The sequence below is a fragment of the Panulirus ornatus genome, chromosome 13 (assembly GCF_036320965.1).
Source record: "Panulirus ornatus isolate Po-2019 chromosome 13, ASM3632096v1, whole genome shotgun sequence".
Lineage (NCBI taxonomy): Eukaryota > Metazoa > Arthropoda > Malacostraca > Decapoda > Palinuridae > Panulirus > Panulirus ornatus.
The window spans coordinates 5,826,236-5,851,717 of NC_092236.1; the positions used below are offsets into that span (position 1 = coordinate 5,826,236).

The 25,482-nt window shown below is 38.8% G+C and overlaps 1 protein-coding gene across 1 annotated transcript in view; it reads left to right on the top strand.

The window, feature by feature from the left end:
• The first annotated feature begins 8,022 nt into the window (after positions 1–8,022).
• Positions 8,023–25,482, top strand: part of Arp6 (Actin-related protein 6) — a 106,931-nt gene continuing 89,471 nt past the window's right edge. Inside the window, exon 1 of the mRNA XM_071668522.1 lies at positions 8,023–8,316. The gene's annotated coding sequence lies outside the window, so the exon portion shown is untranslated. The remainder of the gene's footprint in view (positions 8,317–25,482) is intronic.

Below are 25,482 nucleotides of genomic sequence, written 5' to 3' on the forward strand. Positions count from 1 at the left end.
AACCAATGCACTGACAGACGACAACCTCCACATGTTGTCTGAAGACCTGGAGAGCTAGCCGTCATCCCAAAATGAGACGGATACAAATGAGAAAGATATCTCTCGAACTCTTGAACTCAAAATAGATCAATTTTGAAAGTGCGTAAGACGTGTGATCCAAAGTTTGGTCACTGTCATCCAGGGATAACAGCCGATTCAGATGTGGCCAGTACTAAGGGTGGGACAAGTGCCAAATGCTGAGCTCAGAGCGTCAAGTTAACAGGAAGATACTGTAGTTTGGAAGAACGAGTCATGCGAGTTACACTGCTATCGTGTTGTGTATATGACAAGAGAAACTGCATGTCTGTGGACTTGGAGCCGGCAGCCCAAGGGTGGGTGAAGGAGAGAGACAACCACCTGGGGGCAATGAGTGACACGTGACAGCCACTGAAGTGCTGGTTCACTGCGCAAGTCGTCAGTAACCTTCCCCGGCACCAAGGACGGCAGTGCAGGTAATACACCTCCTATTCGGTGGTTGCCTACCACCTACTACCGAGAGAGAGAGAGAGAGAGAGAGAGAGAGAGAGAGAGAGAGAGAGAGAGAGAGAGAGAGGTGCGCGTAACTCTGTCCGTGTGTATTTTTGTAGATGAGTGCAGGTACAACAACTATACACCCTCCACCACCACTGGACGTCCCCTCGTGTGCACCACTGCGGCGCGCCACGCCTAGCTCGACCCGGTGTGGCTGTCAGACGCGCCCCCCACCCACTTTACCTGGTCTTTTAACGATCCTTTTCACACCTCACTTAATGCTTCGACGACACACAAACAACAGTGGGGGAACAAGCCGCCGTGCGCAGCCCCCCCGGATAATGAATGAAGGAAATTCGTTTCCGTGAAATATAATGGGCAGAGCACTGAGTTCCTCCTATCTAACAATTTCTTCAGACATTTACAGCTTTCCATGTGGGAATGTTTTTTTTTCTATTCAACCACGTAAAGCCATTCAGGCTGTCTAGAAATGTACAGAATACTCCTTCTCTGGCAAGGTGCTACTCTTTTCTTCTATACAACGATCACGTGAATATACTCTTAAAGTTGCCTATAAGAACAAAGTTGTCCTCAATCATCTGTAACCTTACGAGAAGAATCTGCCCACAAGGAAACACGCAACGGCGTGATTCCCTTGTTGCTAGGCGCGCTCAAGACGTCACTTTCTGGCACTGCATCACCTTTTGTGACCAAGGGGGGGTTGTGTGGGGTATAAAAAGGATGAACACGTGGGTACACTGCCTCATTACTGCTGTTGCATTCACGGAACTTGGTATTGTCAAGCAGTCAGATCTGCTGTTGCACACGGGGAGCTGTGACGCGAGTCTGTGGAGCAGAGTCTGCTCTTGGCTTCGCAGCGAGTGTACGTGTTATGAACCCCGATAGAGAGTGTCGTGTCACAAGCAAGACAGTGTAAACAGCACAGAATTCAGTGCTGTGAAAAGCCCGTGTGTCACAGTCAACTATTGGGGGCCAGGCCGTCGATGTTCAGAAAGCGCCCGTGGCAAGTGGAGACCTGGTTAAGCTAACAGTGCCAAGAAGCTCGTCAGTGATTTCCCCGCTGAACTGTGATTGTACTGATCCGATGTACATTTCAATATAAATCTATTTTAAGGCAAGGGTGCGACACCTCTATTCACGTCAACCTCCACAAACACATTTTCAACAAGAACCACAAACCCAATGTGATATACAGCAAGGTAACTACTTTTTTCCCATTTGCGTTTTGGTAAAAAAAAAAAAAAATGATAATTAGTACAAGGAACTGAACTGAACAAGTAAAAGGACACTTGTAATATCGGTATCAGAGTGCAGGCTAAAAAAAGGTTGGGTGATATAAACTACGAGGCGTATGATTATACACACACACACACACACACATATATATATATATATATATATATATATATATATATATATATATATATATATATATATATATAATCCCTGGGGATAGGGGAAAAAGAATACTTCCCACGGTTTCCTTGCGTGTCGTTGAAGGGAAGAGAGCGGGGGGCTGGAAATCCATCCCTCCAGATTTTACTTTTCCAAAAGAAGGAACAGAGAAGGGGGCCAAGTGAGGATATACCCTCAAAGACTCAGTCCTGTGTTCTTAACGCTAACGCGGGAATTGGCGATTAGTATGAACAAAAACATGAATATATATATATATATATATATATATATATATATATATATATATATATATATATATATATATATATATATATATATATATATGTGTGTGTGTGTGTGTGTGTGTGTGTGTGTGTGTGTGTGTGTATGTATGTATGTATAATTTCAAGTCAGGACCAGAAAGAAACGATGTGTGTAATATGTGGAGGTGAGGATGCGGTTACAGACCTTGGTGGAGCGCGTGAGGTTGGCGTCGACAATCTATATCACCGGCCTCCGTGACAAGCTGGTGTAACGCATCCGGTCGTACGTAATAGCCTAACCGAGCCTGCGGGCTCTCTAGCGCTGCTTACCCCGGTTATGCTGACAATGTTACTCGCATTCAGGATCAGTTTACGGGCTTTCAACTTCGCTTACCCGTCGTCTAGAGAAGATATTATACAAACACAATGGGTCATAATCACGGCAATGAGAGTGATATTGTAAATCTAAAGCTGAAAAAGTGTAGAAAGGCTGATACACATGGTGACGCTCAAAATTTTGAAGCAAAGGGAAATGCGACCTGAATAAAGTCCGGATGTTGAAAGTTCACGCTGGTTTCACTTGCGGACAAACACAGCGGGTCACTGTTGGCAAGATACCTCGATGAGTGGCAGTTGAGGTCAACATATGAATGTCACATTTGCCGGCCGACACAAAACACACGCATCGCAGTCGAAGCAAAGTGACATGAAACCCAAATCTGATTATTAGACAAGCCAGGAATCAATGTTTTATGAGAAGCGAAAGTCACCCTTTTTGTAGCAACTATACCTATATTCTATCAATAATAATAATAATAATAGATAAATAAATAAATAATAATAAAAACGGATATTGCATCGCGAGTCGGTCGTAATTCTGTATAGTCTCAAACTCTCAAATAATTAATCCAGGGGACGTCAGCTATGTCTGAATTATAGAAACTACACCGAATGACTCTTGGAACCTGCTTTCTATTTAGTCAAAGATCTGTCAACGAAAGACTAGAACTAGAAAGTATCAGCATTATGCTTTGATGGGAGGAAAACTTTCGAGAACTCGCAATCTGGTTGGATACACAAGCACATACAGTTGTCAAGTCAGACCTCCAAAATTCCAAAGGAGAGAGAAGCTCAGGACATCGCTCTTGGCACCATCACCACAACACCACGTTAGCCATTCCACCACCACCTCCGAAGGGGGACGGGAACGTTGGGGTTGGGGGGAGACCTGTCCCCTAACTGGCCTAACTTGTACCCAAGGTTAACAAGTCAGTGTGACTCAGTGAAATACACAGACGACGCTGACCGCATTAAACGGGTCTAAAATTAACCTACGATTGACAAAAGGGATACATGAAAATGCGTCCATCACAGACATATAGCTAGAATTGACCGAGGCACGACAAAAGCGACTGATGTATCAAATCCTCAAGGAATGAAGAGGCCACGAGAGGGACTGGTTAAAGCGGGTGTTTAAAGACAGACGGTTGGCGCGTGACCGGCAGCCTTTAGCTGAGGTTCAAGCGAGTGAATGGCGCAAGGATGAATATATCTATTTTCACCACCAAGCGTTCAACCACTAGCTGGATTTATTCTAATACTTGATGACTTTATTCCAACGTCGAGTCGCATTCATGTGGTCAGACATAAAGGATAAGTGCAGGAGTGTGCTATAAATAACGAGCACTAATAATGCTATGCAAAGACACTCGCATCACACGGCTTAGTTCCAGAGAAAAACCGGATCGAAGTCCCCAAAGGTTTGCGAGACAACGAACAGCTGGCAGAATCCGTACCAAGAGGATATCTACGATCAAATTCTTATTCTGAAGTAAAAAAAAAAAAAAAAAATTGCACATGTGCAATCACTTGAAGGAGAAATCCTTCAGGGAGGTACTATAACTAAGGTTACAAACACTACCAAAAATTTCCACAATTATTTTAGTATGTGTGTGTGTGTGTGTGTGTGTGTGTGTGTCCCTTGAATCTATGGAAGAAAATCAGAGGTGATTTACGTAAAAATCGACATCTTACATGTTGACTTTTTTTTTTTTTCCAACATAGGTCTTTAGGCCTTTCACCATGATGGTACGACCTTTGAGTAGGATGTGGTTACCTTTAACGTGACCCTTTAAGACGTTAGGTCATGGGCTAAGCCATCATACACAGGGTCATAACGTGGTTCTCAAGGGTCGTCTCTAAAGGTCCGTACATATAAAGGGTTCCCCGTCTATATCGTTTTCTGATATGTCTTACATGTTAGGAAAAGCAAGCGTTCCTCCAAGGCGTGGCAGGACTTGGTGCGGGATTGGACTCGTCCTCCAGGGCGTGGCAAGACAAGTCGCGGGGCCGTCCGTACTCCCTGTCCAGGACGTGACAGGACAAGGTCAGGGGCTGTACGTACTCGATGTCAAGGGCGTGACAGGACAAGGTCAGGGGCTGTGCTCGTTGTCCAGAGCGCGACAGGACATGGATGTTTTTTTTCGGCCGTACTCAATGCCCTGGGAGTGGCGGGACAACCTGTTTCGGCTGTACTCCAAGTCAGAGGGCGTGGTGGGACAAGGTGCGCGTGTCTGAGTCACGCACCTCTGCTTGTGTCACTGATTATAACCGCTGGTGTGGGCGGTGAGGCCAGCAACACACCCTCTCGCGGCAGCTGGTATCCGCTGTGGATCCTACTACTGCCACTATCACTGCTATCATTACTAATACTAATCATTTTATCTCGCCCATTCTGGCTCTCCCACCCTAACAAACACTCACTGAACCCCTCCTCTGACCCTTCCCTCCCCACCCAACAGCCGTACCCCAGTCCTGATACGATAAACGCGATCCGGGGTCACACACCAGCGTGGTCGGAGGCGAGATAAGCTTAAGCTGGGTTACGACATGAGACCCGGTGAAAGCCAGGAGACATCAGCGTGGCGCTGTTAAAGGAAGGCGTCAATGTGGGCCGGGCGGGGAATTCATGTGAGGGCCCGCAGGCTGGTTCCCACGAAGGGCCCCGCCCCAACAGGTATGCTGCTGTATTGCTGCCAAAAGAATAAGTCTGGACATTCTAGACACGTGTTATGAACCCTCGCCAAGCTATCCTCTTTGTTCGACAGCCACTGAGAGAGAGAGAGAGAGAGAGAGAGAGAGAGATAGGGTGGGTACGTGCATAAATGTAAGACAAGGTGTGACACTGACAACCCCATGACACTTGACAGTTCGTCTAAAAAGAGAAGGATAGGGTAGCAACTGTCAGCGGCCATAGCTCCGCATACATGCCCTCCCCTAGCCCCACACAACCCAGAGCCCTAACACCACCATATACCAGCCCTCCATCCAGAACCATCCAGAGGCATTAAGCACCAAAACCAACCGCTTGGTCCAATGGGCCAGCAACCTCATAGCTCGTTTTTTATACACTGGTGTCTTGTCGTTTACTCAGTGAGGTTCACCAAGAACAGCGCTGTGGGTGTGTGTGCGTGTGCGCGCAGGCATCGTCTTCGGCAGACTTTCACCAAGATCCACTCCAGAGAGACTGATTTCCACGCGAGTCAAAATGTCAAGACCCTGCGAGCGGACAAGAAGGCCGCCGCCATACCTTCGCTCGGGGTGCTCGAGTTTATTTCAAACACTCCTGACACCCCTCGCCTGAGGCTCTTCCTGACACCCACCCTCACCCCGAGGCTCTTATTTCCTTTTCTTTCTTTCCTTCGTCCTCGCTCGAGGTCCTCGGGGTTATGTCCCACATTCCCCAACACACTTGTGGCATCCCCATGCGTCTACATCACCACGTGGACAGAAACTGTGGAGGGCGGCACTATCTACGAACACGACGGTGAGGGACATCCCTTCCTTGAGGTGAAGCACGACGCGTTGGTAGGTGGTACCCCTGGGCGCTGTGATGACCCGGCCTTCGACCTGACTCCATAAGGTCAGGTCAAAAGGCCAGGCCATCATACCAGAGTCGTACTGTGGTGTTCAAAGGGTCGTATCGCCAAGCCCAAGGATGGATAGTACGGGCCCAAGGGTCGTGGTGTTGTGTTCACAGGTCGTAACGTCGTGCTCAAGGGTCGTCCCATACATATAACGCTTTTCATGAAGAACTCAAAACTATGAAAACATAATTGGCGATCACACGAGGAAAGCACGGATGACAAACACTATGAGTATACACGATGTTATATGCTGGTGGCCATATCTGTGGCACACTTACATATAGAGAGGTAATTCAAGTGGGTTCTTCAGATATGTTAATTTCTATAAACATTACCAAAAACAACGTGTGAACATAAAGGGCGTGTAAATGAACGTCAGTGCAAATGCATCTGAATAAATCTATGAATTCAGCAATACGAGTCAGACTAGATCATTTTGATGATATGTTTCAAGATAATGATACATATCTGGGTAGAATCGAATGAAATTTACATGTCTTATCAATATGAATTAAACCATATCGCTATCTCTCTCCCTCTGAATGTCTCTCTATCTGTGACACAGCCACAGGGAATGCCACAGCCTGGCTCCCAAGCCTCAAAATACGAAGCGTTTATGTAATGTTGAACTTGCCCGCCCGCGTGGCCGAACAGATCGAGGGCGTGTGTGTGTTCATCTGATGTTTTTCCACGTAGCCTCGCACCTCGAGTGGCACACACACCAAGAAGCATACCGTGAAGTCTGGCCTCTCGCATCTCCTCGTCCACTGTATAACCAAGAGTCGTATCGTCGTGTCCAGGGAGGAGGGGAGGGGAGGGGGAGGTCGTCGTCGTACTGTCGTGTTCAAGGAGTCGTTCTGTCGAATCCGGTACCAACCCCCCCCCCCCCCCCTTGTTGCCCAATGCGCCTAGTTTCCCCAGTAGCCAGCGTGGGGGCGATGTGGGTCAGGTCCTGGTGATTCATCCCTTCATAATTGAAAGAGCCATCACCACGGGTCTGAATAATCAACCATCAGCTCCACCACCACCGACCCCAGTGTGAGGACTGATGCAGAGGTCAACTCTGGGATGACTGAACTGCTTTCCAGTATGCGGCGTTTCTGTGTCGTGTGCGTGTGCTACGGTTACTCTGTGACTACTATCTGTGATGACCGGGCGTGGTTCCTTTTGATAACTATGTCATTACCATACGTCATTACGTGCGATTACCATCTGTGTTATGGGGATAGAGTCTTACGTTCGTCTTGCCCCGTCCAATAAGGAAGTAAGTTTACGATGTCTTCAACTGACGCATATACACACATATACACATCCCAGCATAAGCCATATACCCGTATTCATCTACCAGCTACAGAGGGTAGGATGAACAGTTGGGTTGGCTGTGAGCCGGCCGGCCGGCTGTGGCACTGTTGGGAACTCGGACCCGTGTCTGCATGTGTGTGTGTGTGTGTGTGTGTGTGTGTGTGTGTGTGTGTGTGTGTGATGTACCAAGGCAAGGCAAGTCTGGGAAACTGCTGGGTGCGGTCACTTAGTGTGGGAGGGAGAGAGAGTGCGGGAATTGAGTAAGGGAGTGAGAAGAGAGTGCGGGAGGTGAGTAACGGAGTGAGAGAGTGCAGGAAGGGGGGGGGGGGAGAGCGCCTGTGAGAGGAAGTGAGTGTGGGAGTGAGGGAGTGTGGAGGCGGTCAGCGGGTGAGAGTGGTGGTGACTCACCACACAAAGTTGCTCTGTCAGTCGGGGAGGAGGAGGTGTAAGGGGAGAGCAGGGAGGGTGGGAGAGGGTAGTGGGGAGGGGAGGACGGCGGCAAGGGTGTTTTTTTTTCCCGCCCCGAAGCTTTCGTCAGCGGATGTCAGCAGTGGCCAAGCCAACCCCAGCATTCCCCAGGGATCCTTGACCAACGTCAGCTCTCGTTAGCCACCGTCAGAAAGGACCCCTGAGGGAGCGACGACCACCACCACCACTGTGGTCACATACGACCCTCAACCCAGCGACAACCACCACTGTAGTACGAACGACTCTCGACCAAGCAACGACCACCATTATAGCCACATACGACCCTCAGCCAAGCAACGACCACCACTGTGGTCACACACGACCCACGAGCACCGATCAATAATGAACACGATAACTGTCCAACACCACGACCTGTCTACAGACTCGACAACCGTGGGAGACAGCAGCGACGACCCACACACTGGTTTGAGGTACGTGGGAGGCAACCAGCAACCATCAATGCAAGTGGGAGGCAGCCTTCAGCCGTCAAAGTACGTGGGAGGCAGCCTTCAGCCGTCAAAGTACGTGGGAGGCAGACTTCAAGGTACGTGGGAGGCAGCTAGCCACCGTCAAGGAACGTGGGAGGCAGCCAGCAGCTGTCAAGGTACGTGGGAACCAGCCAGAAGCCATTAAGGTACATGGGAGCCAGCCAGCCGATGTTAGTGTACGTGGGAGGCAGCAAGCCGCCGTCAGGGTACGTACGTGGGTGGCAGCCTTAGCCACCATGAAGGAAGGTAGGTACGTGGGAGGCAACCACCTACCATGAAGGTACATGGGATACGGCCAGCCACTGTCAAGGTACGTGGGAGGGAGCCAGCTGCAGTCAAGGTAGGAGTTAATAAAGAGGTCCGTCATGTCATTAATCAGCGCAGTTCTCGCCCTCGCCATAATGTTTTATTCATTCCCTCTTAACCGGGCCAGCTTCGAGGTCGAGCTGGGTCGGTTAGGTTACGTTACGACTGACTGCACTTCATTCAGGTAGGGTAGAGTAATACTGACGGGCTCATTAACGCTCGTTTGGTTAAGGCAGGAGGGAGTGACTGCGGTTCACTTGGGTAGGGTAGATTAGAAATGAGTTAGGTTGACAAGGGAAGGATAGGTCAGGAGTGACTGAGGTAGACAAGAATAGGGTCGGACAGGAAGGATTGAGATGCACTAGGGTAAGGGTAGGGTTAGGAGTGATTCAGGCTCACAACAGCATAGTAGGTTAGGAGCCATTTCTCATCGGAGTTTGCTACGTTAAGAAATGAAATGACTTTGAAGTTTGCCCGAGTCTGGGATCGGACGGGATTAAGTTGGCCATTCCTGACGCTGAATGACGAGAGAGAGAGAGAGAGAGAGAGAGAGAGAGAGAGAGAGAGAGAGAGAGAGAGAGAGAGAGAGAGAGAGAGAGAGAGAGAGAGAGAGTGTACACGGCCTTAGAGTTAACTTGAAACACCTGGAGAAGGTGTTCCAGTTTTTTCGAAGGGCGGTTATACCTCGACACCGACGATGGCCTCAGCCGACCCTGACAGTTGATAGGCCTAAAGCCCAAATAACCAAACCAAACCATCTGTTCATGGCTTCTTCTTTTTCTTTTTTTCTAATTACCTTTATCTCTTTTGAAATATTTCTGTTCACTGTTCCACGCAAGTCTCTTTCATGTCACTTTGCAGTACACTGGACGGTATTATTCACCCCCCATCTCTCTCTCTCCCGCTGGGTTCTTGTATACTTATGTCCGACAGCTTTTTGAAATATATCTTCCACAACATAACTACTGCAGGCACACACACTGAACACTTGAATTCGTCCGCGCTGAGGTGCGTTCTGTCTGTGATGTCTTCAGTCTGCTGCCATGCACAGATGATCATGTATTCATCTCTTCTCTCTGAGTGGTAAAGGTCAAGTTCGTTCTCTCAACCTCTTGTGACAAGTTCCGATTCCCCCGATTTCGCTCACGAAGTTTCCCCCGAGTTCTCCAAAGTTGTTGACCGTACCATAAACTCGGCGTTGACCACACAACTCACGCAATATTCACGTTTTCTGCACGGAGTTTTTGCCTCCCGTCCTGAGGGTTCTCATCACCACACCCCTCAGTGTCTGACGCATGAGTTTTCATCAACACGGCCAACAAAATTCCAGCTTTTCATTTCTGTTCACTTCCCAAGTCTTCAATTCTTCCGCCTTCTTCTTCAATTTCTTTCCTCACCTGTTGGCCATTTCTACCACAGAGAGAGATACTATTCCCTGAGGAACTCCAGATAAAACATCTCCCCCATATTCCCATTTGTCACTATGCTGAATTAATCTTCAATGGTAAGTTTGGCTGCTTTTTACCCCAGTATGATCTTACTGTTTACTATGTCAAATGTTTTCGCAAAGCCAAAATGTGATAACATACATTTTCCTTCCTTTCGATAGTGTTTTATGGAGTCCCAGACGCGGCGTTTTCTGTACTTGTACCAGGTATAAATCTACGAAGGACCTTCAATGACGTGGTTATTATTGATCAACTGTCACATTATATGTTTCTCAATCACAATTTTGCTTGACACACTACGTCAAACTTACAGGTCTACAAGACTACGGTAGCTGTCTAGGTCCCTTCCTGTACAATGGCGACAGATTGCGCCTATCTTGTGTATGTAACCTCCTAATACACACAACAGTCATCCAGGCTCAGCCTCAGCGTTAGGTAATAATCTCCCTGTCCCCATCTAGGATATCGCTGGAATGCCATGGGATCATGGTGCTCTAGTTTTCTCTTAGTTCGTCTGTGGAGAGAGAGAGAGAGAGAGAGAGAGAGAGAGAGAGAGAGAGAGAGAGAGAGAGGAGAGAGAGAGAGAGAGAGAGAGAGAGAGCGCAACCCACCAGTATCAGCTGTCAGCCACTATCACGTCTGCCTGAGTCACAGCGCAATAACACACACCCCGCCACTTTATCTTGTTGGCTCCTAGGGTTTGGGGGTCGTCGGGGGTTCGTGCCCCATGCCCCTGGGGTGGAGAATGAGGTCCTCTCCCTCGTGTCCCCTTGGGGCAAAAGGGGGTTGTCTAAGCCCATTCCATTCAACCCCACCTATCCCAGCCAGAAGTGCATCCCCCATCTTGGCGGCCCCCCATCTGTTCCATCCCCGAAGCTTACCTATCCATCCCCCCAGACTGGAGGACCCCAGGATAACATCCTCCCTAGCCAAACCTGGGGGCGGCTCCCCCTCTCCCACGGTAGCATCCCCACCCTGGCTGATCTCCCAACTGGTACTCAATTCAAAATTCTACTATCCACTCTTGGAGAAACTACCCACAATAAGAAAAGCATCTTACCCTAAGATACAAGTACTATCTCGACTCGACCAAGTCTCAGCGAAGCTGCTCCTCACAAAGTTCGGAGCTGAGTGCAATCAAACCCTTGGGGGGTGAGTGTGAACTGTCTCTGAACATTCGAGGTCGAGTGTCACGTGCGATACGAGGTCACAGGAACATGATACTGTATGTGAGGGAGATCTGCTGCCACCTGTATAGGTGACACTCCTCAGGGAGACCCTCCTAATGAGATGCACAAAAGGGGGGGGAGAAAAGGCGTACTAAGTTGAAGGAACTATTACTTGGAGGTAGTTAGGAACTACAAACTGGAGGTAGTGCCCTCTGTAGGACTTACAAACTAGAGGTAGTGTCCTCTGCAGGAACTACAAATTGGAGGTAATACCCTCTGCGGGATCTACAAAATAGGAGGTAATACCCTACAACTCAGAAGAGGTAGTACCCTCCAGAGGAACTACAACTTGCAGAAAACGACAACTAAAGGACGAGAGTCGTTCATCTCAAACTCTGGGGCTACAATGAGGCGTCGGCCAGGATACGCTTCGGGGAACTACCACATGGAGTAACAGGAGGGGGGTAGCGGGGACTGGTAGCCCCGTCAAGGTTGAGGGGGGGAGGGAGGGAGGGAGGGAGGGAGGGGACTATTTCCGCTGATAGCTCGGTACTTCCCACACGGAAGAGCCGCTGTGATGCCTATGTGCTGAGCAAAGGCGCCAGTGTGGTTTGCCCTGAGTACAAACATCAAACACCACTATCACATAATAGAATATATATATATATATATATATATATATATATATATATATATATATATATATATATATATACTATGTATATACGTACCAGGAACCTGTGCACAAAGATTATCTCAAAAGTAAACAAAAGCAAACCATCAGTACGTTATTAATGATACTCGAATGCATACGATATTCACAAACAAACATTGAGAAGAGGAAGAGGAGGAGGAGGAGGAAATGGAGGAGGAGGGGGGGGGGGGGAATTCTCCGTCACATCTGAAAAATGAGACACGACGGCAAGTCCGACACAGAGGATAAGAAGAAAACAACAACACTGGTCTCTCACACACATACACACACACACCTGCCACTTCTCTGTGACTCACCTTCCCTGACCACACGTCTCTCTCTCTCTCTCTCTCTCTCTCTCTCTCTCTCTCTCTCTCTCTCTTTCTGGGTCTCCTTTCTTCTCTCTCACCCCACCCCACCCCTCCCTCCTCTCTTGCGCGCTCTTTCTTCTTCCTTGGGTGAGCGCTGCGCGCTAGCTCCACAAACTGACTACATCTCATCGTAGGTATTTGTAAGTGAAATGCTCCACAGACGAACCAATAGACATATTCAAAATTATATGTATCCAAGAGTGGAGGCTTACATGCAGATATCTGTGTGAAGGTTAGCGTTACTAACCATGAGCCAGCATGGGCCCACCCAGGATTGGGCCCGCATTGGTTCGAATCCGGGGCGCGGCAGTTGGCCCACACCCAACCCACCAGTTCACCCTCCAATCCCCTTCAAGGCTGGTCGATATACTGGTACTTGGCATAGGGTTGGTGTGTGTGTGTGTGTGTGAGTACACATACGAGTAAAGACGCTGAACATACATACAAGTTGAAGAGATAGGGCAACATGAGTGTAAAACTCTCTTCCTTAACAAACATATGCTAATCACACAAACACTATCCCCCTCGAAGACAGTCGTGAAAACTACGTCTCCAACCTGGTACAAAAGGCAAACTTTTTTTGATGGATTGAGAATTAACAAGAAGGATAAGAAATGAAAATCCTTACATTACTTACTCGATCAAACCACCTCACACCACTTGATGTTAATTCTAATTATATTCATATGCAAATAACTCAACTAAATATAGGAATTTCAAGGTTTTGACCACAGATTCTTATTCAGTAGAGGTAAAAGCATCTATGTTGAAATTTTGAGGAAAATCTATTTTTTCAAAAAAATCAAGAAAAATCCAAGGCTACAGCCTGGGATAAAATTTGGCTCAGATTTTCAACTTGTTCAGATTTTAATGAAAATCTGGGTATAACTGCAATTCGATATGGTGATTAAGGATATGGAGTCAAAAGACCGCATTTCGTAAAATTAAGCGCTTAATTACATACTTGATATTATTATATTAATATGCTAATCAGTCGACTAATTTCACGAATTTTAAGATTTTGACCACATATTCTTATTCAGCAGAGGTAAAAGCATCTATGTTGACATTTTGAGGAAAATCTAAGTTTTGAAAAAATCAAGAAAAAATTTGGCTCAGATTTTCAAGTTCTTCAGATTTTAATGAAAATCTGGGTATAAGTGCAATTCTATATGGTGATTAAGGATATCGAGTCAAAAGACTGCATTTCGTAAAATTAAGCGCTTAATTACATAATTGATATTAATTACAATTATATTAATATGCTAATCAGTCGACTAATTGCACGAATTTTAAGGTTTTGACCACAGATTCAAGAAAAATCCAAGGCTACAGCCTGGGATAAAATTTGATTCAGATTTTTCAAGTTCTTCAGATTTTAAGGAAAATCTCGGTATGTGCAATTCTATATGGTGATTTAGGATATTGAGCCAAAAGACTGCATTTCATAAAATTAAGCCCGTAATTACAAATTTGATATTAATTTTAATTATATTCATAAGCAAATCACTCAACTAAATACACGAATTTTAAGGTTTTGACCACAGATTCTTATTCAGCAGAGGTAAAACCATCTATCTTGAAATTTTGAGGAAAATCTATTTTCTGAAGAAAAATAAAAAAAATTGGATAAAATTTGTCTGATTTTCAAGTTTTTCAGATTTTAATGAAAATCTGGGTATAAGTGCAATTCTATATGGTGATTAAGGATATCGGGTCAAAAGACTGCATTTCGTAAAATCAAGCGCTTAATTACATACTTGATATTAATTATAAGTATATTAATATGCTAATCAGTCAACTAATTGCACGAATTTTAAGGTTTTGTCCACAGATTCTTATTCAGCAGAGGTAAAAGCATCTATGTTGAAATTTTGAGGAAAATCTATTTTTGAAAAAAATCAAGAAAAATCCAAGGCCTGGGATAAAATTTGGCTCAGATTTTCAACTTGTTCAGATTTTAATGAAAATCTGTGTATAGGTGCAATTCTATATGGTGATTAAGGAGATCGAGTCAGAAGACTGCATTTCGTAAAATCAAGCGCTTAATTACATACTTGATATTAACTATAATTATATTAATATGCTAATCAGTCGACTAATTGCACGAATTTTAAGGTTTTGTCCACAGATTCTTATTCAGCAGAGGTAAAAGCATCTATGTTGATATTTTGAGAAAAATCTATTTTTTGAAAAAAATCAAGAAAAATCCAAGGCGCCTTGGATGAAATTTGGCTCAGATTTTCAAGTAGTCAGATTTTAATTAAAATCTGTGTATAAGTGCAATTCTACATGGTGATTAAAGTTATTGAGTAAAAAGACTGCATTTCGTAAAATTAAGCCCTTAATTACATACCTGATATTAATCATAATTATATTAATATGCAAATCACTCGACTAAACACACGAATTTTAAGGTTTTGACCACAGATTCTTATTCAGCAGAGGTAAAAGCATCTATGATGCAATTTTGAGGAAAATCTATTTTTTGAAAAAAAATCAAGAAAAATCCAAGGCCTTGGATAAAATTTGGCTCAGATTTTCAACTTGTTCAGATTTTAATGAAAATCTGTGCATAGGTGCAATTCTATATGGTGATTCAGGAAATCGAGTCAGAAGACTGCATTTCGCAAAATTAAGCGCTTAATTACATAATTGATATTAATTACAATTATATTAATATACTAATCAGTCGACTAATTGCACGAATTTTAAGGTTATGTCCACAGATTCTTATTCAGGAGAGGTAAAAGCATCTATGATGCAATTTTGAGGAAAATCTATTTTTTGAAAAAAATCAAGAAAAATCCAAGGCTATAGCCTTGGATAAAATTTGGCTCAGATTTTCAAGTTCTTCAGATTTTAATGAAAATCTGGGTATAAGTGCAATTCTATATGGTGATTAAGGAAATCGAGTCAGAAGACTGCATTTCGTAAAATTATGCGCTTAAGTATATACTTGATATTAATTATAATTATATTAATATGCTAATCAGTCGACTAATTGCACGAATTTTAAGGTTTTGTCCACAGATTCTTATTCAGCAGAGGTAAAAGCATCTATGTTGAAATTTTGAGGAAAATCTATTTTTTGAAAAAAATCAAGAAAAATCCAAGGCTATAGCCTTGGATAAAATTTGGCTCAGATTTTCAAGTTTTTCAGATTTTAATGAGAATCGGGATATAAGTGCAATTCTATATGGTGATTAAGGATATCGAGTCAAAAGACTGTATTTCGTAAAATTAAGCGCTTAATTACATACTTGATATTAATTTTAATTATATTCATATGCAAATCATTCAACTAAATACACGAATTTTAAGGTTTTGACCACAGACTCTTATTCAGCAGAGGTAAAAGCATCTATGATGCAATTTTGAGGAAAATCTATTTTTTGAAAAAAATCAAGAAAAATCCAAGGCTTGGATAAAATTTGGCTCAGATTTTCAACTTGTTCAGATTTTAATGAAAATCTGGGTATAAGTGCAATTCTATATGGTGATTAAGGAAATCGAGTCAGAAGACTGCATTTCGTAAAATTAAGCGCTTAATTACATACTTGATATTAATTATAATAATATTAATATGCTAATCAGTCGACTAATTGCACGAATTTTAAGGTTTTGACCACAGATTCTTATTCAGCAGAGGTAAAAGTCATCTATGTTAAATTTTGAGGAAAATCTATTTTTTGAAAAAAATCAAGAAAAATCCAAGGCTATAGCCTTGGATAAAATTTGGTTCAGATTTTCAAGTTGTTCAGATTTTAATGAGAATCGGGGTATAAGTGCAATTCTATATGGTGATTAAGGATATCGAGTCAAAAGACTGCATTTCGTAAAATTAAGCGCTTAATTACATAATTAATATTAATTAAAATTATATTAATATGCTAATCAGTCGACTAATTGCACGAATTTTAAGGTTTTGTCCACAGATTCTTATTCAGCAGAGGTAAAAGAATCTATGTTGAAATTTTGAGGAAAATCTATTTTTTGAAAAAAATCAAGAAAAATCCAAGGCTATAGCCTTGGATAAAATTTGGCTCAGATTTTCAAGTTGTTCAGATTTTAATGAGAATCGGGGTATAAGTGCAATTCTATATGGTGATTAAGGATATCGAGTCAAAGGACTATATTTCGTAAAATTAAGCGCTTAATTACATAATTGATATTAATTACAATTATATTAATATGCTAATCAGTCGACTAATTGCACGAATTTTAAGGTTTTGACCACAGATTCTTATTCAGCAGAGGTAAAAGCATCTATGTTGACATTTTGAGAAAAATCTATTTTCAGAAAAAAAAATAAAAAAATTTGGATAAAATTTGGCTCAGATTTTTAAGTTGTTCAGATTTTAATGAAAATCTGGGTATATGTGCAATTCTATATAGTGATTAAGGATATCGGGTCAAAAGACTGCATTTCGTAAAATTAAGCGCTTAATTACATACTTCATATTAATTACAAGTATATTAATATGCTAATCAGTCGACTAATTGCACGAATTTTAAGGTTATGTCCACAGATTCTTATTCAGCAGAGGTAAAAGCATCTATGATGCAATTTTGAGGAAAATCTATTTTTTGAAAAAAATCAAGAAAAATCCAAGGCTATAGCCTTGGATAAAATTTGGCTCAGATTTTCAACTTGTTCAGATTTTAATGAAAATCTGTGCATAGGTGCAATTCTATATGGTGATTCAGGAAATCGAGTCAGAAGACTGCATTTCGTAAAATTAAGCGCTTAATTACATACTTGATATTAATTATAATTATATTAATATGCTAATCAGTCGACTAATTGCACGAATTTTAAGGTTTTGTCCACAGATTCTTATTCAGCAGAGGTAAAAGCATCTATGTTGAAATTTTGAGGAAAATCTATTTTTTGAAAAAAATCAAGAAAAATCCAAGGCTATAGCCTTGGATAAAATTTGGCTCAGATTTTCAAGTTCTTCAGATTTTAATGAAAATCTGGGTATAAGTGCAATTCTATATGGTGATTAAGGAAATCGAGTCAGAAGACTGCATTTCGTAAAATTATGCGCTTAAGTATATACTTGATATTAATTATAATTATATTAATATGCTAATCAGTCGACTAATTGCACGAATTTTAAGGTTTTGACCACAGATTCTTATTCAGCAGAGGTAAAAGCATCTATGTTGACATTTTGAGAAAAATCTATTTTCAGAAAAAAAAATAAAAAAATTTGGATAAAATTTGGCTCAGATTTTCAAGTTCTTCAGATTTTAATGGAAATCTCGGTATGTGCAATTCTATATGGTGATTAAGGATATTGAGCCAAAAGACTGCATTTCGTAAAATTAAGCCCAAAATTACATATTTGATATTAATTTTAATTATATTCATAAGGAAATCACTCAACTAAATACACGAATTTTAAGGTTTTGACCACAGATTCTTATTCAGCAGAGGTAAAAGTATCTATGTTGAAATTTTGAGGAAAATCAATTTTTTAGAAAAAATCAAGAAAAATCCAGGGCTATAGCCTTGGATAAAATTTGGCTCAGATTTTCAAGTTGTTCAGATTTTAATGAGAATCGGGGTATAAGTGCAATTCTATATGGTGATTAAGGATATCGAGTCAAAGGACTATATTTCGTAAAATTAAGCGCTTAATTACATAATTGATATTAATTACAATTATATTAATATGCTAATCAGTCGACTAATTGCACGAATTTTAAGGTTTTGACCACAGATTCTTATTCAGCAGAGGTAAAATCATCTATGTTGAAATTTTGAGGAAAATCTATTTTTTGAAAAAAATCAAGAAAAATCCAAGGCTATAGCCTTGGATAAAATTTGGCTCAGATTTTCAAGTTGTTCAGATTTTAATGAGAATCGGGGTATAAGTGCAATTCTATATGGTGATTAAGGATATCGAGTCAAAGGACTATATTTCGTAAAATTAAGCGCTTAATTACATAATTGATATTAATTACAATTATATTAATATGCTAATCAGTCGACTAATTGCACGAATTTTAAGGTTTTGACCACAGATTCTTATTCAGCAGAGGTAAAAGCATCTATGTTGAAATTTTGAGAAAAATCTATTTTCTGAAAAAAAATAAAAAAATTTGGATAAAATTTGGCTCAGATTTTCAAGTTGTTCAGATTTTAATGAAAATCTGTGTATAGGTGCAATTCTATATGGTGATTAAGGATATCGAGTCAGAAGACTGCATTTCGTAAAATTAAGCGCTTAATTACATACTTCATATTAATTACAAGTATATTAATATGCTAATCAGTCGACTAATTGCACGAATTTTAAGGTTTTGTCCACAGATTCTTATTCAGCAGAGGTAAAAGCATCTATGTTGAAATTTTGAGGAAAATCTATTTTTTGAAAAAAATCAAGAAAAATCCAAGGCTATAGCCTTGGATAAAATTTGGCTCAGATTTTCAAGTTGTTCAGATTTTAATGAGAATCGGGGTATAAGTGCAATTCTATATGGTGATTAAGGATATCGAGTCAAAGGACTGTATTTCGTAAAATTAAGCGCTTAATTACATAATTGATATTAATTACAATTATATTAATATGCTAATCAGTCGACTAATTGCACGAATTTTAAGGTTTTGACCACAGATTCTTATTCAGCAGAGGTAAAAGCATCTATGTTGAAATTTTGAGAAAAATCTATTTTCTGAAAAAAAATAAAAAAATTTGGATAAAATTTGGCTCAGATTTTCAAGTTGTTCAGATTTTAATGAAAATCTGTGTATAGGTGCAATTCTATATGGTGATTAAGGATATCGAGTCAGAAGACTGCATTTCGTAAAATTAAGCGCTTAATTACATACTTGATATTAATTATAATTATATTAATATGCTAATCAGTCGACTAATTGCACGAATTTTAAGGTTTTGTCCACAGATTCTTATTCAGCAGAGGTAAAAGCATCTATGTTGAAATTTTGAGGAAAATCAATTTTTTGAAAAAAATCAAGAAAAATCCAAGGCTATAGCCTAGGATAAAATTTGGCTCAGATTTTCAAGTTTTTCAGATTTTAATGAGAATCTGGGTATAAGTGCAATTCTATATGGTGATTAAGGATATCGAGTCAAAAGACTGTATTTGGTAAAATCAAGCGCTTAATTACATAATTGATATTAATTACAATTATATTAATATGCTAATCAGTCGACTAATTGCACGAATTTTAAGGTTTTGACCACAGATTCTTATTCAGCAGAGGTAAAAGCATCTATGTTGAAATTTTGAGAAAAATCTATTTTCTGAAAAAAAATAAAAAAATTTGGATAAAATTTGGCTCAGATTTTTAAGTTGTTCAGATTTTAATGAAAATCTCGGTATACGTGGAATTCCATATAGTGATTAAGGATATCGAGTCAAAAGACTGCATTTCGTAAAATTAAGCGCTTAATTACATACTTGATATTAATTACAAGTATATCAATATGCTAATCAGTCGACTAATTGCACGAATTTTAAGGTTTTGTCCACAGATTCTTATTCAGCAGAGGTAAAAGCATCTATGATGCAATTTTGAGGAAAATCTATTTTTTGAAAAAAATCAAGAAAAATCCCAGGATAAAATTTGGCTCAGATTTTCAACTTGTTCAGATTTTAATGAAAATCTGTGTATAGGTGCAATTCTATATGGTGATTAAGGAAATCGAGTCAGAAGACTGCATTTCGTAAAATTAAGCGCTTAATTACATACTTGATATTAATTATAATTATATTAATATGCTAATCAGTCGACTAATTGCACGAATTTTAAGGTTTTGTCCACAGATTCTTATTCAGCAGAGGTAAAAGCATCTATGTTGAAATTTTGAGGAAAATCTATTTTTTGAAAAAAATCAAGAAAAATCCAAGGCTATAGCCTTGGATAAAATTTGGCTCAGATTTTCAAGTTGTTCAGATTTTAATGAAAATCTGGGTATAAGTGCAATTCTATATGGTGATTAAGGATATCGAGTCAAAAGACTGCATTTCGTAAAATTAAGCGCTTAATTACATACTTGATATTAATTATAATTATATTAATATGCTAATCAGTCGACTAATTGCACGAATTTTAAGGTTTTGTCCACAGATTCTTATTCAGCAGAGGTAAAAGCATCTATGTTGAAATTTTGAGGAAAATCTATTTTTTGAAAAAAATCAAGAAAAATCCCAGGCTATAGCCTTGGATAAAATTTGGCTCAGATTTTCAAGTTGTTCAGATTTTAATGAAAATCTGGGTATAAGTGCAATTCTATATGGTGATTAAGGATATCGAGTCAAAAGACTGCATTTCGTAAAATTAAGCGCTTAATTACATACTTGATATTAATTATAATTATATTAATATGCTAATCAGTCGACTAATTGCACGAATTTTAAGGTTTTGACCACAGATTCTTATTCAGCAGAGGTAAAAGCATCTATGTTGAAATTTTGAGGAAAATCTATTTTTTGAAAAAAATCAAGAAAAATCCTTGGATAAAATTTGGCTCAGATTTTCAAGTTGTTCAGATTTTAATGAAAATCTGTGTATAGGTGCAATTCTATATGGTGATTAAGGATATCGAGTCAGAAGACTGCATTTCGTAAAATTAAGCGCTTAATTACATACTTGATATTAATTATAATTATATTAATATGCTAATCAGTCGACTAATTGCACGAATTTTAAGGTTTTGTCCACAGATTCTTATTCAGCAGAGGTAAAAGCATCTATGTTGAAATTTTGAGGAAAATCTATTTTTTGAAAAAAATCAAGAAAAATCCAAGGCTATAGCCTTGGATAAAATTTGGCTCAGATTTTCAAGTTGTTCAGATTTTAATGAGAATCGGGGTATAAGTGCAATTCTATATGGTGATTAAGGATATCGAGTCAAAAGACTGCATTTCCTAAAATTAAGCGCTTAATTACATAATTGATATTAATTACAATTATATTAATATGCTAATCAGTCGACTAATTGCACGAATTTTAAGGTTTTGACCACAGATTCTTATTCAGCAGAGGTAAAAGCATCTATGTTGAAATTTTGAGGAAAATCTATTTTTTGAAAAAAATCAAGAAAAATCCAAGGCTATAGCCTTGGATAAAATTTGGCTCAGATTTTCAAGTTGTTCAGATTTTAATGAGAATCGGGGTATAAGTGCAATTCTATATGGTGATTAAGGATATCGAGTCAAAGGACTATATTTCGTAAAATTAAGCGCTTAATTACATAATTGATATTAATTACAATTATATTAATATGCTAATCAGTCGACTAATTGCACGAATTTTAAGGTTTTGACCACAGATTCTTATTCAGCAGAGGTAAAAGCATCTATGTTGAAATTTTGAGAAAAATCTATTTTCTGAAAAAAAATAAAAAAAATTTGGATAAAATTTGGCTCAGATTTTCAAGTTGTTCAGATTTTAATGAAAATCTGTGTATATGTGCAATTCTATATGGTGATTAAGGATATCGAGTCAGAAGACTGCATTTCGTAAAATTAAGCGCTTAATTACATACTTCATATTAATTACAAGTATATTAATATGCTAATCAGTCGACTAATTGCACGAATTTTAAGGTTATGTCCACAGATTCTCATTCAGCAGAGGTAAAAGCATCTATGATGCAATTTTGAGGAAAATCTATTTTTTGAAAAAAATCAAGAAAAATCCAAGGCTATAGCCTTGGATAAAATTTGGCTCAGATTTTCAACTTGTTCAGATTTTAATGAAAATCTGTGCATAGGTGCAATTCTATATGGTGATTCAGGAAATCGAGTCAGAAGACTGCATTTCGTAAAATTAAGCGCTTAATTACATACTTGATATTAATTATAATTATATCAATATGCTAATCAGTCGACTAATTGCACGAATTTTAAGGTTTTGTCCACAGATTCTTATTCAGCAGAGGTAAAAGCATCTATGTTGAAATTTTGAGGAAAATCAATTTTTTGAAAAAAATCAAGAAAAATCCAAGGCTTGGATAAAATTTGGCTCAGATTTTCAAGTTCTTCAGATTTTAATGAAAATCTGGGTATAAGTGCAATTCTATATGGTGATTAAGGAAATCGAGTCAGAAGACTGCATTTCGTAAAATTATGCACTTAAGTATATACTTGATATTAATTATAATTATATTAATATGCTAATCAGTCGACTAATTGCACGAATTTTAAGGTTTTGTCCACAGATTCTTATTCAGCAGAGGTAAAAGCATCTATGTTGAAATTTTGAGGAAAATCTATTTTTTGAAAAAAATCAAGAAAAATCCAAGGCTATAGCCTTGGATAAAATTTGGCTCAGATTTTCAAGTTGTTCAGATTTTAATGAGAATCGGGGTATAAGTGCAATTCTATATGGTGATTAAGGATATCGAGTCAAAAGACTGTATTTCGTAAAATTAAGCGCTTAATTACATAATTGATATTAATTACAATTATATTAATATGCTAATCAGTCGACTAATTGCACGAATTTTAAGGTTTTGACCACAGATTCTTATTCAGCAGAGGTAAAAGCATCTATGTTGAAATTCTGAGAAAAATCTATTTTCTGAAAAAAATAAAAAAATTTGGATAAAATTTGGCTCAGATTTTTAAGTTGTTCAGATTTTAATGAAAATCTGAGTAAAAGTGCAATTCTATATAGTGATTAAGGATATCGGGTCAAAAGACTGCATTTCGTAAAATTAAGCGCTTAATTACATACTTGATATTAATTAAAAGTATATTAATATGCTAATCACTCGACTAATTGCACGAATTTTAAGGTTTTGACCACAGATTCAAGAAAAATCCAAGGCTACAGCCTGGGATAAAATTTGATTCAGATTTTCAAGTTCTTCAGACTTTAATGAAAATCTTGGTATGTGCAATTCTATATGGTGATTAAGGATATTGAACCAAAAGACTGCATTTCGTAAAATCAAGCCCGTAATTACATATTTGATATTAATTTTAATTATATTAATATGCTAATCAGTCGACTAATTGCACGAATTTTAAGGTTTTGTCCACAGATTCTTATTCAGCAGAGGTAAAAGCATCTATGTTGAAATTTTGAGGAAAATCTATTTTTTGAAAAAAATCAAGAAAAATCCAAGGCTTGGATAAAATTTGGCTCAGATTTTCAAGTTGTTCAGATTTTAATGAGAATCGGGGTATAAGTGCAATTCTATATGGTGATTAAGGATATCGAGTCAAAGGACTGTATTTCGTAAAATTAAGCGCTTAATTACATAATTGATATTAATTACAATTATATTAATATGCTAATCAGTCGACTAATTGCACGAATTTTAAGGTTTTGACCACAGATTCTTATTCAGCAGAGGTAAAAGCATCTATGTTGAAATTTTGAGAAAAATCTATTTTCAGAAAAAAAATAAAAAAATTTGGATAAAATTTGGCTCAGATTTTTAAGTTGTTCAGATTTTAATGAAAATCTGTGTATATGTGCAATTCTATATAGTGATTAAGGATATCGGGTCAAAAGACTGCATTTCGTAAAATTAAGCGCTTAATTACATACTTGATATTAATTACAAGTATATTAATATGCTAATCACTCGACTAATTGCACGAATTTTAAGGTTTTGACCACAGATTCAAGAAAAATCCAGGGCTACAGCCTGGATAAAATTTGATTCAGATTTTCAAGTTCTTCAGATCTTAATGAAAATCTCGGTATGTGCAATTCTATATGGTGATTAAGGATATTGAGCCAAAAGACTGCATTTCGTAAAATTAAGCCCGTAATTACATATTTGATATTAATTTTAATTATATTCATAAGGAAATCACTCAACTAAATACACGAATTTTAAGGTTTTGACCACAGATTCTTATTCAGCAGAGGTAAAAGTATCTATGTTGAAATTTTGAGGAAAATCAATTTTTTCAAAAAAATCAACAAAAATCCAAGGCTATAGCCTTGGATAAAATTTGGCTCAGATTTTCAAGTTGTTCAGATTTAATGAGAATCGGGGTATAAGTGCAATTCTATATGGTGATTAAGGATATCGAGTCAAAAGACTGCATTTCGTAAAATTAAGCGCTTAATTACATAATTGATATTAATTACAATTATATTAATATGCTAATCAGTCGACTAATTGCACGAATTTTAAGGTTTTGACCACAGATTCTTATTCAGCAGAGGTAAAAGCATCTATGTTGAAATTTTGAGGAAAATCTATTTTCTGAAGAAAAATAAAAATTGGATAAAATTTGGCTGATTTTCAAGTTTTTCAGATTTTAATGAAAATCTGGGTATATGTGCAATTCTATATGGTGATTAAGGCCATTCAGTCAAAAGACTGCATTTCGTAAAATTAAGCCCTTAATAACATACTTGATATTAATTATAATTATATTCATATGCAAATCATTCAACTAAATACACGAATTTTAAGGTTTTGACCACAGACTCTTATTCAGCAGAGGTAAAAGCATCTATGATGGAATTTTGAGGAAAATCTATTTTATGAAAAAAATCAAGAAAAATCCCAGGATAAAATTTGGCTGATTTTCAACTTGTTCAGATTTTGATGAAAATCTGTGTATAGGTGCAATTCTATATGGTGTTTAAGGAAATCGAGTCAGAAGACTGCATTCCGTAAAATTAAGCGCTCAATTACATACTTGATATTAATTATAATTATATTAATATGCTAATCAGTCGACTAATTGCAGGAATTTTAAGGTTCTGTCCACAGATTCTAATTCAGCAGAGGTAAAAGTATCTATGTTGAAATTTTGAGGAAAATCTATTTTTTGAAAAAAATCAAGAAAAATCCAAGGCCTTGGATAAAATTTGGCTCAGATTTTCAAGTTGTTCAGATTTTAATGAGAATCGGGGTATAAGTGCAATTCTATATGGTGATTAAGGATATCGAAATTTTGAGGAAAATCTATTTTTTGAAAAAAATCAAGAAAAATCCAAGGCCTTGGATAAAATTTGGCTCAGATTTTCAAGTTCTTCAGATTTTAATGAAAATCTGGGTATAAGTGCAATTCTATATGGTGATTAAGGAAATCGAGTCAGAAGACTGCATTTCGTAAAATTATGCGCTTAAGTATATACTTGATATTAATTATAATTATATTAA